This window comes from Artibeus jamaicensis, unplaced genomic scaffold, assembly GCF_021234435.1.
Source record: "Artibeus jamaicensis isolate MK-2021 breed Jamaican fruit bat unplaced genomic scaffold, CSHL_Jam_final contig_518, whole genome shotgun sequence".
Taxonomy (NCBI): Eukaryota; Metazoa; Chordata; class Mammalia; order Chiroptera; family Phyllostomidae; genus Artibeus; species Artibeus jamaicensis.
The window spans coordinates 4,660,204-4,677,513 of record NW_026521870.1 but is presented as its reverse complement, the minus strand read 5'-3'; the positions used below and the strand labels follow the sequence as shown (position 1 = coordinate 4,677,513).

The following is a 17,310-nucleotide window of genomic DNA, read 5'->3' as shown; positions in this document are numbered from 1 at the left end:
GGCCTGCAACACAGACTTGTGCTCTTTTCCTGATTTACGATACCCGGAGTTGGGACAGTGGGAGAAGGGAACGCTGTGTGGGTGTAGGTGTACAACCTAAAGGACTTTGATATTTTAGTGGAGACATTAAGCCTAAATACCATTAAATAAACATTTTGTTTCCTTTTCACAAATCTCTGGCATTAAGAGATGTCTTTCCAATTGGCGGCGGAGAGAAGGGCCCAGTAGATATCAGTATTTTGTTTTTGGGAGGGGCCCCTGTTGTATAGCAGTTTTTGGCATCCCTAGGTGGGCCAAATATTGTATTGCCCCTCCCTCGGACCTCTTGTTGTTCGGTAACAGGATGTTAACACTGACAGAAACCACTGATACTGGACAGGTTTCCTGGTTCTCCTTGGGCCTGTTGGTGCATGCGAGTTATTTAGTTCTGTGCACTTTCATCGTGAACACTGGCTGTGAGGTTCAGATAGAGAGCACCTTCACCTGATTCTCTGGCACCTTATACAGGGCCAGGCACTCGGTAAGGACTCCAGAAGCCTGTTGAGTGAGCTGTTCATCTCCCCCCTGAAGAATCCTATAGCACTTTGGTGCCAAATAAGAGAAGTGATAAGGAAGCATTTGTCAAAATATCTGAGACACCGAGGACATCAAATCAGTGCCAGAGTTTTGAAAGTAAGATGCAGTAAGCAGGGTAGAACATGGTGGTTCTCTCCTGAGTGTGTCTGCATGTGGAATGCAAAACAGGTACAGGTGTGTCTGTCACTAGACATTACATTGTAAAGACACTCAGGTTGCCTTCAGGTGCTCACCTAAGTGGGCTTCTTTTGTTGAGTAGCTCTGAAGCCTTGTACAGTTGCCAGAAATGTTCTCACCATAGAGGGACATGTTGTAGATGCTCTGCAGGCTTTAGTCTCTGGTTGCCACCCTCTGGGACATGTGTGACAGGCATGTGTAATCACACCAGCCTCGTGTTGCTTTGTTCATGGTCTAAGGTGTGAGAGGCTCGATGCCACAGAGCTGGGGGCCATCTGCTTGGCTGGTGTGCATCTGCCTAGATTGGACCAGCTGCGCAGGAGCATGGCACTTGGGGGCTCAGGAGAGACACTCCTGGGGGAAGGCACCCACAGACTCGGTAGTGAGCTCTGAAGGCTGGAAAATGGGGATGATGAAAGCTGGAGAATGAAGGAGAAAAATCACTACTCCTCCCAAGTGAGTCAAGCGGTTATGGGGCTGCTGTTCCAATAAGAGGCAGCATGAGAACGCTGTCACTGCAGACAAAACGGAGTGGGTCAGAGCACAGCCTGCGTTGGGTGGCATTGTGGTGACGAGAGTCTGTACTTCTCTCTCAATGAGAAGAGGCAATTAGAAATCACTGGGCAATGCTTTAAACAAATACTCAGTCCAATACAGTTCAGTGAAAACAAGGGTTGTTTTTGAATACTTGGTAAAGTGTAAGACAGATGAAACTCTCCTGGTTGACACTAGGAATGTCTCCTGTGAGGGGAAGAAGTACATTCCATGGAAGGTCAGGTACACGGTCCCCGGATCCAGCTGCATGAGTGTGACAAGCTGCAAGGGGTTGGCCAGCAAGGGGACTTCCCCCCTGGGAGGTTTCTGTGACCAGGTGTTGGAACTTGTGAGTGGACCCTGCAAGGGTCCTCTGGGCTGTATCTGAAATGGGATGAATAAAGGTGACCGTGGGAGTCACAGGGTCAGGGTGGCAGATCCTGGCACCTGGGGTTTCGAGTGGCCACTCTCCCAGCTGTTCACATTCATGAACAGATGCACAGGAAACAAACAATTGTGTTTGTACCACTCTTCCTTTTGGAGTTATCTGTTACAGTGATTATCTATTCTAACTAATTCATGTTGATTGGTTTTCAACTTTCTAGACTCTATAATCAAAACACAAAAGACTTAATTATCAGTAAAAATAGACTAAGTGTTGTCAACCTTGACAAGGTGAAGTGTCTATCAATGACAGAGGAGAGGGTCAGGAGAGAGGGTGACCATGTGGCCATCTTCACCTGCACAGTGGGGCATCAAGGACACCTCCCTCATTAGGGCAAAGTGCTACAAATCAATTATTGGTGCTTATGCAACTGTAAATATGCCACAGACTCTGATGAGACTGTACTGGGAGGCGGGGCAATGGTAAAGAAGCCATGTCCTTACCCGTCAGCAGGAAGAGCATGAAGCCAATCAGGAAGGTGTGTTAGGTTTATGGAGAGGTGTGCAGGTCACCCTGGAGATCTGGTCTCAGAGCCAATTAAAATGGTTCTAGTGAGGAGAAGATGTGGAGGTGGGAAGGTGGGCTGGGGGTCCCTCCCCTCCCCTCCTCTGGCTCCCCTTCTCCCACCTTTTCTCCTCTGTCGTTTGCTCCCTCCGTCCCTCTGTCTTCCCTTGTCTCTCTTTCTCTCTCTCCCCCTGCCTAATCAGCCCTCTGTACTATTTGATATGTTAAACATGTGTGTTTATTACTTTCATGAAAATTTAAACTATTTAAAGATTCGCCAAGTAAGTAACCATTAGAGATTAGGTTACTAAAGAAAAGAAGTAGCTTTTTGAATACTTGAGGGGTTCTGAATTTTTAATTGATATGCAACTTACACACCATTCTTGTTTGTAAAAGCTTGCTTCACATTCTTGGCCTTGGGACACCTTCACGTTGGTCATGGGGGGTCACTGTCTGTTCTGAGAAGAGTCCTAACGCAGAGAAAATGGAAAAGAGGTATGCATGCCCTTTCCTCTATCTTAAGTCACCCACCACCTCTGTGTCCATCCGTCTGTCCATCTGTGTGTCTGTTCAGCCAGTGACAGATCCTGAGGGCCAGGCCTCACACTGTGTGCCAGGGACACAGGTCAGCAGCAGCTACTCCCATATCTATGTGGATGGGCAGTGGGGGGGGGGCAGACAGGAGGAAAGGCCTCCATCTGTGTGCTAGTGAGGGAACAGGGCCACACTCCCTGGTGACAGCATGTGCGAGCCTGAGCGCTGGTTGATTTCCGTATTTTCTAGTGGCTGACGGAACGACAGGGAACTGGGCAGTTTGGCTGCAGAGAGGTTTCCTACCTGCTTTATTTGTTTCTCTCCTAGGAACTCAGGTGCCCCCTTGGGGCGATTACTTCCATCCACCCCATGTCCCAGCCTCTGCTGGTCTCTTCCTGAGCACCCACAGGAGCTGCACCTCATTGGAAGAAGTCAGATTCCAGCCTATACTTTGACCTTCAATGCAGCTTTACCACCTTGAGAGGGATGCTTAGCCCTCAATTTCTGTATCTGCACAATGGGGCAATGATAACAGCAACATAGGGTATTTTGAGGTTTAAATGAGGTTAACTCAATTCATGGAAAACCCTTACTACTATACCAGACACATAGTAAATGTCAGTAATTATTCTGCCCTTTTTCTTACTTCAACTGCTGCAACAGTCTGTGTTTACTACCAGGGTGCTACCCGTGACAGGTGCTATGTCGGAAACACTGTCCCACATCAGACTCTTACCACACTGGCTGGTCTGAGTAAACTCATGTGAAAGGAGATAGAGACCCCTGATGAGGCCTCTACACTTATGGGCACTTCTGGGAGGACGGAGCAAGGCTGCCTCTCTCCCCGCAGCAAGTGGCAGGATTTTGGCCCTAACTTTTTTCTCCCCTCTCATAAAAGATGCATTTCACATGACAGCTAGAAAGGAAAAGAAGAAAATTATCCATGAAGAAGAGGTAGAGACATGAAGATTCTGTAGAGCTCAGCATTTTTTTAAGAGCTCTTAATGATTCTATGAAATGTGGGTTTCATGACCAGTTTTCTGTTCTCTCTCTCTCTCTGTGTCCCCCCACCCCCTTCCTTTTTGGTGACTTCCATGCTGCTCCCTATCTGACAGGGAGATCTGACCGTCTTGGGAGGGGCACACAGGTGTGCAGTGCTGGAGCTGGACAGGCTGTTTCAGGAGGGAGTTTAAGAAAACCAAGGACACTGTCAATGACATTTCACAAGTTAGGACATCGTAGCATTGGCCCAGATCTGAAGAGGAAGCAGGACAAACACCCTGGGACCAACACCGGGTGCAGACATGACAGGTGAAGCAGTGATGGGTATGTATCCCAGCCTGTCACAACAGATTGGTGTGCGTTCATGTTTTTGAGTGGATGCGACTATGTGTAAATGTACGAGAGAGAGAAACATTGATGTGAGAAACAGCAATTGGTTGTCTTCTCATATGTGCCCCACCTGCAACCTGAGCATGTGCCCTAATTGAAAATTGAATTCCGGAGCCCTTGGTCCACAGGACGATGCTCTAACCAACCGAGCCACGCTGGCCAGGGCCTTCTAGTGTACTGTTCACTTCGGATGCTATATGCTGCATTTCTGTTTCATTCTTTCTTATTGTTTCTATGTCCTTTTTCATGCTTACTATCTCTCTCGGTTCTCACTGATTTCATCCATTCTTCTTCTAAGTTCCTTGGGCATCCTTATAACAATTGTTTTGAACTCAATATCTGGTCGATTGCTTGCCTCCACTTTATTTAGTTTTTTTTTTCTGGAGGCATCTCGTTCTTTAACTTGGAGCATGTTTTTTTGTCTCCCCACTGGGCCGCCTCTTGTGTAGATCTCTTGACTCTCAGTTTTGGTAGGGTCGCTTGGTAGGTGTCCCATGGGACCCAGTGGCACAATTCCCTTGAATACCTGAGTTGGGTGCTCCAGGAATGTCTTTGTGTTGGTTATGTGGGCTCTGCTGTTGAAATTGATTCTCGATTGCTATTGACTTGCTTCTGCATGGGATCAATCCTCAGGCTGGCTGGCTGTGAGGATCAACCCAGACCACAGTGTACAAGCTGCTGTTCAGGTGCTGATCGCATGGAGCAGAATTCTCCTCAGCAAGGTCTGGTGCCTGCCGTGATCTCTCTTTGGATATGCCATGTGTGAAGCTAATTGGATCCTGCTCTGATGTTGTGTCTTAACTGGATGCATTGGTTCTGGAGCCTTCTGTGAGGGACTTTGGTGCTAGTCAATGTTAAATGCTTCCTATGGCTGACCCTTGGCAATATGTTTGGAGCTCCAAAGGTATCCACAGTTTGGGGCTGCCTCTGCTGGGCCTGAGTGAGAGTAGGAAGGTCCAAGCAATGTATAACAATGTGCCAAGGCTGGCTTTTACCAGCACTGGGCCCTGGGGAAGGTCAGCAAATGTCCCAAGGTAACTTGTGATCTGCCTGTGCATGCCTCCACCTGCCAGCTGCCTGTTAGGTTCAGCCACTGAAAGATCTTCTGGTGGTACTCCTGTTGAATGAGGCTGGTTCTCGGTGAGTCACCAGGTAGTCGGGAGTAGTGTTCACCAGATTCATATAGTTCTAAACTCAGTGTCAGTGTTTGGTCTGAAGCCATTCAGCAAATGTTCCAGGGTGTACCAGCTTCCACCCTCTGGGTGCTCACATATCTTTGAGCAATGTACAAGGCACATAGAACTGGCTTTTTTAAAGAGTGAAATTATAAAGTTGAAATAGGCCACATCCTGGGACTTATGGTGTCTAGGGTCTGTAGTCTGAGATAAGCCATGTGAGCCAAAGGATTCCACAGGGGGTCTGTGGGTTCTCGTATGTCAGGGAGCTGCTTCCTGCTGTGGGCAATTCATGGTCCCCTGGGTTGCAGTGGTGGAGCAAGAACATGGCAGGATCATGTGGCTGTGATCTCATCATTATGTCATGAAAGTTTAGTCCCCTCATGCATGGGTGATCTTAGCAGATGCCTCTCTCCACTTTCTTCCTAAGAGAATTAAAGTTCTGTTCAGATGTACCACCAGATGTTTGTTCACTGTCTGGGAAGCATTGTCTCAGCCTTCTGTCCCCAAGGCTGGGTGAGCCAGGCTGGCTGGGGGACAGGGGAGGATGAGTGGGGAGATAAAGATCTCTTGGTGGGTTGAAAATACTGTGAGAATCACTGTGGCTTTAAATTTTTTTCCTGTGCCTGCTTTCACACTAGAACTAAGCAGTCAAAGCAAATGCTTAGTTCTAGGAACTAAGGAACTCTGTTTAGTTCAAGGAAGCACAATTTGCCTTGCACAGTGCCAGATGTCACCAGAACTGTGATGGAGGCACCTGCAGGAAGAGTCAAGACATTCCTCTCTCACCAGTGTAACACCATACAGCAATGATTCTGTCTGGACAGCTGACTGCTGCTGGAGTCAGTAAGCCTTTTAGACGTGAGAAGGACATGATCTGATTTATATTTTTAAGATCACTCTGGGCTATATTTTGTACATATATAATGTCTGCCCAGAAAAAAGTCCAATCATTGTTATTGTAGTGAGAACAGTTTGCAAGTTATTGATGTAACCTGGCAGCCAAGGAGAGTGGACTGGAATGTACATGTATGAATAGTGGTGACTCACTGTACTAGTCAGTAGGGGTGGTAGACTTTGTTGAGTGAGCATGTGTACTGTGTGGCTGTTGTAGACCACTCTGCCTGGTTTCAGGAATTGTAACTCTACCTCCCGTTGCTAAGGATGAGTGAGTGACCTCCAGAATGTGAGCCACAGGAGACAAGGCTTGTCTCTGGTAGCTAATGCTGCCTCAGTTTCCTCTCCCTGCCCCCAAAGCATAGCCTATGTTGTTGAAGGGTAAGTCACCTCAGAGGACGGGCAAACTAAGTCAGACATGATCACTTGGGAGGCCATCATGGAAGGACTCAGGGGACCGCAACGAAGAGTGGGCAATGGACTCTTGCCTCCCGGCTATGTGACATAGCCCGAGTCCCCATGTCCTCTGGGAGAAGCACTTCCTGGCTCTAATCCCCTTAAGCCTGAATACCTGATGGGGAGAGGTGCAGCTCCTTGCCTTGCCAGAGTGGATGGTGAGAGGGTATCTGGCATCACAAAGAATTCCTCAAAAATCTGTGAAATCCGCTCTGCTAAGAGTGCTTTCATTCATATGATAAGGGTCCAAGAGGAAATGAGTATGTCTCCCAAAGTTTCTGCAACCCCCCTTTCCTGACAGACTCTGACTCAGAATAAGCCCTCAGGTTTCTTTGAAATGTTATCTACTGTTTGATGCTTGCCACCCTGTATTCCTGTGTATTGCAACCCAATAAAAGCCTCTGGAGGAAGGGGCTTGAGGTCGTCCCCTTTTGGGGGATCGGCCACCTCTCCTCCCCAAGCAGATCATGTCATGTTTTGTTTACTTTCATCTGTGGCGGATGGGGGGACTTGCAGAAAAAGTTGCCCCCACATGTGGCTGTTGCATATGACTGAGTGAGTAGAGCAATAAATCTGCATCAAATTTTGTGTTAAGCTAGAACATTCCTCCATGGAAACCATTCCATGATTCAGAAGGCCAGAGCTATGGGCAACTGGTGATTGACAGCTTCATTATGACAATGTGCCCACTCATGAATCATATCTTCTGCAGAGTTTTTTGACAAAACATCAAATCGCCCAGGTAACTCAACTCCCCTACAGCCCAGTAATGGTGCCCTGTGACTTCTAGATTTTCCCAAAACAAAGATCACCTTTGAAAGGGAAGAGATTCCAGACTGTCAATGAAATTCAGGAAAATGTAACAGGGCAGCTGATGGTGATTTGAAGAACTGTATGCAGTCCCAAGGTGCTCACTTTGAAGGGGCCTGGAGTATCACTGTCCTGTGTACAATGGTTTTTGTATCTTGTATCATCTTCCATAAGTGTCTCTATTTTTCATATTATGTGGCTGGATATTTTTTTGACAAACCATATGCCTGCGTGTATGTATATGTATACATATGCTTTTATATTTATTTTATTTTTAATAATTTTTAAAAAATTTTAAATTATAGTTGACGTTCAAGTTAGTTTCAGGTGCATGTTATAGTGGTTTGACATTTATATAACTTATAAAGTGATCCCTCTAATAAGTCTACTGTAAAGCCTCTTTAATAGGGTATTAATCCTATTCATGAGGGCTTCATCCTCATGATCTAATCACTTCAAAGGCTCTCACCTTTCATTTATTTTTAATTGAGTGTATTAAGGTGACATTGTTTAATAAAATTATATAGGTTTCAGATATAAAATTCTATGAGGCATCATTTGCATATTGTGTGTTCACCACCCCAAGTCAAGTTTCCTTCTATCACCATTGATTTGCCCCATAATTTCTTCTGCCTGCCCCAACCTCATTCCCTTTTGGGGATTACACTGTGATCTGACATTTGAAATAATATTTGAGAGGTATCTTGAGAGTAGGTAGGATTTAGACCAGCGGTTTTCCACTGGGATGCTGCCGTATGCTGGTGTACTGCAAGAATTTTTAAAACACACAATATCTCACTATTTAGTCAGAGGCATGGACTTCTTTTCAAGGCTGTTGTCATTTGTTCTTATTTTTTTCTCCTTTTTTATCCCTTTTTCTCAGATGTTTTTACTGAATCGACTATTATATTTTCTAAGTGCTGAAATGGCCAACAGACTATAGAAAAGCATTTCTTTAGGCTTCTGCTTGAAACCATGTTGTACTTTTTTAATTTGATGATTTAATGGAAAAAAGGTCAGTGCCCCTGACTAAATAGTCAGGTATCGCATGTTTTAAAAATTTGTGTGGCATACCAGTTGAAAATTGCTAACTTAGGTGAAGAGGGTGCGATTGAGATGTGCTTCAGGTACAGAGAGTATCTGCGCACAGCAGACAAGAGTGCACATATCTCAGAGGACTGTGAGTGAGGGGACAGAAAAGGGAAAGAAGACCCTCCATGGAGGGGCCAAAGCAGAGGGAAAAGTTCACCGTCTGCACAGAGCTGGCAGGGTAGGAGAACAGGGGCTTCTCCATGAAGGGGACAGGGGACCATTCATAGAGGGGGAAATCCCTCTGTCACCTGTCCCCTGGTCCTCCTGCCCTTACCCTTCCATAAAAGGTCCCAGCATGCCTGTCCTACCCCAGTCACGGAGGGTCTCCTGTTTCCCTGCTATCCCCACTCCGTGAAGGGTGACCTGTCCTCCCTGACATGTCCCCTTTGTGGAGGGCATGTCCCCTATCCACTCAGCCCTCCTCCTGCATGGAGAATCCCCTGATCTCCTACCCTGTCCCCTCCATGGAAGGTCTCTTGTCCCCCATAACCTGCTGCCTCTAAGCGGGGTCCTCTCTCCTCCCTACCCTGTGTTCTCCATAGAGGATTTTCTGTCCCTCTGTCCTCCCTACTCCATGGAGGGTACCCTGTGCTCCATGGCATTTCTTCTACATGAAGGATCCCCCTGTCCCTCATGCCATATCTTCTCCATAGAGTGTCTTCTGTCCTTCCTGTCCTGTCCTCATCATGGAGGGTCCCCTGTCCCCCTACATTCCCCCTTCATGAAGAGTCACATGTCTTTCCTTCTATGTATCCTCCATTCTGTCATTCTGACACATTCCCTCAATATACTTTCTCCAATCCTCTATACACTTCCCCCTCAAAGGGGAAGTCCCCTATCCTCTCTGCCCTGTCTCTTCCATGGAGTGCCTCTAACCTCCCTGCCCTTTGCATGGAGGATCTCATTCCTCATCCTGTCTCATTCATGGAGGGTCATCTATTTCACTGCTGCTTTGTCCCATCACTCACAGGTCTTTTACTGACATGCACTCTAGTCCCTGGTCTTCATGTGTCTGTGTTTAGGCCACGTGCCATGTCTCTGTACCTGAAGCATTTTTTTCACCATCACCATCTGTCTAAATTTTACCTGTGTTCTCAAGACACATCTCCAATGTCATTTCAAATGTCAAATCACAGAATGATCTTTAAAAATTATGTCAGGTTACATCATTCTCATGCTTAAAAACCTTAATGGTTATGATAGAATTTTTTTCTACTTTTTAAAAACTTATTTTTATTGTCTATGCTATTACAGTTGTCCCAATTTTTTTCTCCTTTGCCACCCTTCCCCAAGCTCCTCACTTTCCCACAGTCAATCCCCACAGTCTTGTTCATATCCATGGGTGATACACATATGTACTTTGTCTAGACCCTTCTCCTTCTTTCATCCAGTCCCAGCCTCACCAGTTCCCATTTACAGCTATCGGTCTGTTCCTTGTTTCTCTGCCTCAATCCATTTTGCTTGTTAGTTTATTTTTTTCCTTAGATTCCAGTTATGAGATCATATGGTATTTGTCTTTCATTTCCTGGCTTATTTCACTTAGTGCAATAGTTTCCAGTTCTATCCAGGCTCTTGCAAAAGGTAAGAGTTTCTTCTTTTTCTACTGCTGCATAGTATTCCATTGTGTAAATGTATCACAGCTTTTTTATCCACTCATCTACTTATGGGTACATAAACTGTTTCCAAATCTTGGCTATCATAAATGACACTGAACATAAGGGTGTATATGTTCTTTTGAATTGGTGCTTGGGGATTTTTTTATATATTCCTGGAAGTGGAATCTTTGGGTCAAAAGGCAGTTCCTTTTTCTTGTGAGGAAGCTCCATACTGTCTCCCAGAATGGTTACACCAGTCTGTATCCCACCAACAGTGTACCAGTCTTCCCTTTTTTTCCATGTATCTACCAGCACTTGTGGTTTGCTGATTTATTAATGATAACCATTTTAGCAGGTGTGAGGTGGTCTCATTATGGTTTTATTTCGCATCTCTCTGATAGCTAGTGATGCTGTTGAGCATTTTTTCATGTCTTCTGGCTATCTGCATGTCTTTGGAGAAGTGTCTATCTGGGTCCTTTGCCCACTTTTTAATTGTATTGTCCGTCTTCCTGGTGTTGAATCACATGAGTTCTTTATATATTTTGGAGATTAAATCCTTGTCCAAAGTATTAGCAAACATTTTCTCCCATACAGTGGATTCACTTTTTATTTTGTTGATGATTTCTTTAGTTGTGCAGATTTTTAATTGGATGTAGTGCCATTTGTTTATTTCTTCCTTTATTTACTGTGCTCTAGGAAATCTTCAGCAAAAATATTACTATGCAACATGTCTGTAATATTACTGTCTATGCTTGCCTCTAGGATTTTATGGTATCATCGCTTATATTTAAGTATTTTACCCATTTTGAATTTATTCTGGTGTAAGATAGTGGTCTAAGTTTTATTTTTTGCAGGTACCAGTCCAGGTCTCCCAACACCATTTATTGAAGAGACTGTCTTTAATCCATTGTATTATCTTGCCTCCTTAGTCAAATATTAACCATAATGATGTGGGTTTATTCCTGGGCTCTATTTTGTTCCATTGATCTATGTGTCTGTTCTTATGCCAGTACCAGACTGTTCTGGTTACAGTAACCTTGTAATATAGTTTGATATGAGTTATTGTGATCCCTCCAACTTTGTTCTTTTTTTTCAAGTTGTTAAGGCTATTTGGAGTCTTTTTTAGTTCCATATAAATTTTTATAATATTTTTCTGGATCTGTTAAATATGCCATTAGTATTTTAATAGGAATTGCATTGAATCTATAGATTGCTTTGGGTAGTACGAACATTTTAATGATGTTAATTCTTCCAATCCAAGAACATGGTATAGGATTCTATTTATTTGTATCTGCATCAGTTTCTTTCTTCAGTGTCCCATAGTTTTCTGAGTACAAGTCTTTTACCTCCTTGATTAAGTTTATTCCTAGGTCCTTTTTGTTGTTTTTGTTATTACTATAGTAAATGGGATAGTTTTTGATTCTCTTTCTGGTACTTCATTGTTGGTGTACAAAAATGACATCAATTTCTGAATATTGACTTTGAATCTCACTACATCACTAAATTGATATATTACATTGAGTTTTTTTTAGTGGAGCTTATAGGATTTTCTATGCACACTATTATGTCATGTGAAAATAATGACAGATTTACTTCCTCCTTTCAATTTGGATGCTTTTTTACTTCTTGTCTGATTACTGTGGTTAGAAATTCCATTATTATATTGAATAAAGGTGATAAAAGTGGACACCCCTGTGTTATTCCTGGTCTTGAGGAAAATGTTTTACTTTTTGCCCATTGAGTATGATGTCAGCAGTGTGTTTTGTGTGTATGGCCTTTATTATGCCAAGGAATGCTCCCTCCATTCCAACTTCACTGAGTGTGTGTGTGTGTGTGTGTGTGTGTGTGTGTGTGTTATCACAAATGGGTGCTGGATTTTATCAAATGCTTTTTCTGCATCTATTGATAGAGTCACGTGATTTTGTCTTTCATTTGTTTATCTGATGTATCGCATTTATTGATTTGAGATTTTTTCCATCATCCTTGCATCCTTGGAATAAATCACACTTGATCATGGTGCAAGATCTTTTTAATGTGTTGCTGGATCTGGTTTGCTAATATTTTGTTGAGAATTTTAGCATCTATGTTCATCAGAGTCATTGGCCTATAATTTTCTTTCTTTGCTGTGTCATTACCTGGTTTTAGAATTGGGATAATACTGGCCTCATAAAATGTGTTTGGAAGTCTTCCTTCTTGAATTTTTTTGAATAGTTTGAGAAGGATAGGTACTAGTTCTTGGAATGATTGGTAACATTCACTTGTGAAGCCCTCTGGTCCAGGACTTTGTTTACTGGGAGTTTTTTAAATTATTGCTTCAAATTTTTTAGTTGTTATTGATCTACTCAAGTGTTCAGTTTCTTCCCGATTCACTCTTAGGAGATTTTATAAATGTAGAAATCTGTCTATTTCACCCATGTTGTCAAATTTCCTGGCATATTCATTCATAGTATTTTCTTACAGTCCTTTGGATTTCTGTGGTATCTGTTGTTATTTCTCCTCTTTAATCTTTTTAAAATTAATTTGGGTCCTCTCTCTCTTTTTTTTTTTCTTGATGAGTCTAGTTAAAGATTCATAGGTTTTGTTTATATTTTCAAAGAACCAGCTTCTGGATTCACTGATTTAAAAATTTTTTTAGTATCTTTGTCATTTATTCCTGCTCTGATCTTAATTATGTTTTTCTTCTACTCTCTTTGGGCTTTGTTTTTATAGTTCTTTTAAGTACAGGGTTGTATTGTTAATTTGAGAGCTTTCTATCTTTTTGAGGTTGACATGTAACACTATAAACTTCCATCTCAGGACTGCTTTTGCTATGTCCCATGGGTTTTGGATTGTTGTGTGCTCATTTTCATTTGTTTACAGGTACTTTTGATTTCTTCCTTGGTCTCGTTGATGACCCATTCATTATTTAATAACATGCTGTTTCATCTCCATGTATGAATAATTTTGGGTTTTTCTTTTTTTTTTAACTGAGATTTATTTCTAGCATCATGCTATTGTGATCTAAGAAAATACCTGATACATTTTTAATTTTCTTGAATTTGCTAAGACTTGTTTTCTGTCCTACCATGTTCTCTACCTTTGGGAATGATCCTTGTGCACTTGAGAAGAATGTGTATTCTGGTCCTTTGGGATGGAATGCTCTGTAAATATCAATTAAATCTATTCAGTCTAGTATGCCATTTAAGGACACTTTTTCTTTGTTAAGTTTTTGTCTGGAAGATCTAACCAAAAGTGAAAATGGGGTGTTAAAATTCCCTACAGTGATTGTATTGCTACCAATCACTTCCTTAAAGTCTACCAAGGTTTTTTAAAAATATATTTAGGCCCTGGCTGGTGTAGCTCAGTGGATTGAGCGCGGGCCTGCGAACCAGAGAATCGCGGTTCGAATCCCAGTCAGGGCACAGACCGGGGTTGCAGGCCGGTTCCCTGCAGGCCAGTTCCCAGCAGGGGACGCACAAAAGGCAACCATACATTGATGTTTCTCTCCCTCTCTCCTTCCCTTCCCCTCTAAAGATAAATAAATAAAATTAAAAAATATATATATATATTTAGGTGCTCCAATATTGGGTGTGTGTATATTATAAGCATTATGTCCTCTTGTTGGATTATTCCCTCTAGTGTTATGTAGTAACCTTGTTTGTCTCCTTTTATGCTCTTTGTTTTGAAGTCTATTTTGTTAGATATAATTGTTGTTACCCTAGCTTTTTTTTTCATCTCCATTTGCATGGAATATTTTTCCCAACCCTTCACTTTCAGCCTGCATAAATCTTGTGTTCTCAGGTGGATCTCATGAAGACAGCATATATAAGAATCATGTATTGTTACCATTCAGCTACCCTATATCTTTTGGGAGCATTTAATCTATTTACACTTAAGGTTATTATTTTTTTAAGATTTTATTTATTTATCTTTAGAGGGGAAGGGAAGGAGGGAAGGAGAGAAGGAGAGAAATATCAATGTATGGTTGCCTCTTGTGGGTCACCTGTGGGAACTGGCCTGCAACCCAGGCATGTACCCAGACTGGGAACCAAACTGCGATCCTTTGGTTCGCAGGCCCACACTCAATCCACTGAGCTACACCAGCCAGGGCAGCACTTAAGTTTATTTTTGATAGGTGCTTGTTTATTGCCATTTTATTCCTCTCTACCTATGTCCCCCTCTCTCTCTTACTCCTCCTTAAAGCAGTCTCTTTAATATCTCTTACAGTGCTGGTTTGGTGTTAATGAACTCTGCTAGCCATTTTTGTATGTTTGTTTTGTATGAGAAGCTCTTTATTTTGTCTTCAATTTTAAATAACAGCCTTGCTGTGTAGAGCAGTCTTGGTTGCAAATTTTTGCTTTTTATGGACTTAGAATACTTCATGCTAATCCCTTCTGGCCTGAAGTGCTTCAAGTTAGAAACCAGCTGACAGTCTCATTGGGGCTCCCTTATATGCAACTGTTTTTCTTTTGCTGCCTTCAAGATTCTCTTTTTTTCTTAAACTTTACCACTTTATATTTATTTATTTATTGTTAATATGTTTTATTGATTATGCCATTACAGTTGTCCCATTCCCCCTTCATTCCCCTCCACCCTGAACCCCCCACCTCTACCATTCCCCCCCTTTAGTTCATTTCCATGTGTCTCAAGTTCTTTAGAGTCTATATTTCCATACTATTCTTGCCTTCCCCATCTATTTTCTACCTACTGTCTATGCTACTTCTTTTCTGTACCTTCTCTCCCTTCTCCTTCTCCCATTCCCCTGTTGCTAACCCTCCGTGTGATCTCCATTTCTATGGTTCTGCTCCTGATCTAGCTGTCCTCTTAGTTTGCTTTTGTTTTAGGTGTGGTTGTTAAGAACTGTGAGTTTGCTGTCCTTTCACTGTTCATCTTTTTTATCTTCTTTTTCTTAGATAAGTCCCTTTAACATTTCATACTATAAGGGCTTGGTGATGATGAACTCCTTGAACTTGACCTTATCTGAGAAGCTCTTTATTTGCCTTTCCATTCTAAATGAAAGTTTTGCTGGATAGAGCAATCTTGGATGTAGGTCCTTGCATTTCATGACTTGGAATACTTCTTTCCAGCCTCTTCTTGCCTGTAAGGTCTCTTTTGAGAAATCAGCTGACAGTCTAATGGGGACTCCTTTGTAGGTGACGGTCCCCTTATGTCTTGCTGCTTTTAGGATTCTCTTCTTTGTTTTAATCTTGGGTAATGTAATTATGATGTGCCTTGGTGTGTTCCTTCTTGGGTTCATTTTGTTTGGAACTCTCTAAGCTTCCTGGACTTCCTGGAAGTCTATTACCTCTGCCAGATTGGAGAAATTCTCCTTTATTATTTGTTCAAATAAGGTTTTTACTTGTTGCTCTTCCTCTTCCCCTTCTGGTACCCATATAATTAGGATGCTGAAATGTTTAAAGATGTTCTGGAGGTTCCTAAGCCTCTCCTCATTTTTTAAAATTCTTGTTTCTTCATATTTTTCTGTTTGGTCATTTTTCCTTCCTTCTGGTCTGTTCCCTTGATTTGAGTCCTAGTTTCCTTTCCATCACTATTGGTTTCCTGTGCATTTCCCTTCATTTCATTTAATTTAGCCTTCATTTGTTAATCTAATTTGTGACTAAAATCAACCAGTTCTCTGAGCATCCTGATCACCAGTGTTTTGAACAGTGTATCAGATAGGTTGGCTATCTCTTGGTCACTTCTAAGTATTGGCTCTGGGGATTTGAGCTGTTTTTCTTGAGCCATGTTTTTGTCTGTTTGTGCCTGTTATGTATGAGGGGCAGAGCCTACGTGTTCACCAGGGCAGAGCAGCCCAGGTCAGTGGGTTGTGACGCTGTATGTGGGGACAGGGTCAGAGAGGAGCAATGGTGTTTTTCTCCTCTCTCTTGGATTTCAGTCCCCTCTGCCACTTTCTGCAAGCAAATTGAGCCCTTCTAGTGCTGGTTCCTGGGTGGGTGGGCTCGTGTATGTTCTAGGACCCTGTGGGTCTCTCCAGTGAACTCTCTGTGAGCCTGGAAGCCTCTCCGGGCACCTCAACCCCTGAAAGTTTTTCCAATTGGTGCTTTTAGGCTTTATTTCCCAGTGCTGGGACCCTTACTTGCATGGTCTGTCTCACTGCTTGCTCCTTTGTCTGGTTTATCTGCACGTAAATGTGTGACCTCAGTCATCCTACCGCAACCTTGCGCCCTCACTGGGTCTGCTGGTTGCCACCCCACACCTGGAATCTGCCAACAGCTGCCTGTGTGCCTGAATCGGTCTGGCCACTTTTTCCTGCTGGGACCTCTCTCCTGTTGGCCATTGACTCTACCCCTCTTACCATTCTGGATGAATTGTTTGTTGTTGTCAGACTTTGGTACAGTTTAATTTTCTCTCTTTTCTGGTTGCATTCTGGTTTCTACATCTTTGTTGTCCATAAACTTGGTTGTGCAAGGAGATACAGTGTTCCTACCTACTCCTCCATCTCGGCTAGAAGTCTGCTTCTTGGCCTTTTGGCTAAGATCAAGTGTAGTATCTGTTCTTATCATTTAAAAACTTTGTCACTTTAATCATGATGTATCTTGGTGTGGGTCTTTTTGGGTTCCTCTAATTGGGACTCTTTGTGCTTCCTGAACTTTTGTGACATTTTCCTTCAACAGGTTAGGAAAGTTTTTTGTCATTATTTCTTCAAACAGATTTTCTATCTCTTGCTCACCTTCTCCTGCTGGTATCTTTATGATGCAGATATTGTTATGTTTCATGTTGTTTCAAAGTTCCCTTAAGCCGTCTTCATTCTTTTTAAGTCTCTTTTTCTTTTTGTGGCTCTAAGTGTTTGCTTCTACCTTGTCTTTCAAATAACTAATTCAACCCTCTGCTTCATCTAGCCTTCTTTTAATTCCTTCTAATGTATTCTTCATTTCCAACCACTTCTTATTCATGGTTTCTATGTCTGTTTTCATGCTGATGTAGTTACCCCTAAGTTCCCTGTAGTTCTAAATCCCTTAATCACCCTTATAACCAGGGCTTTTATGTCCCTTCATTACAATTACCTTTTTTTAATACTCTGGATACTTGTAATCTTACAAGGGCAAATGGACAAAGCTCTCATTCTTCTGAAACTACGTCCTGCTAAGGACATAGTTGTACCTATTCTCTGGTCCAGAAGTCC

The 17,310-nt window shown here is 42.7% G+C and overlaps 1 pseudogene; it reads left to right on the top strand.

Annotated features, from left to right (window-relative positions):
- The first annotated feature begins 16,638 nt into the window (after positions 1-16,638).
- LOC119040344 (uncharacterized) lies at positions 16,639-16,764 on the top strand (annotated as a pseudogene).
- The last annotated feature ends 546 nt before the right edge of the window (positions 16,765-17,310 follow it).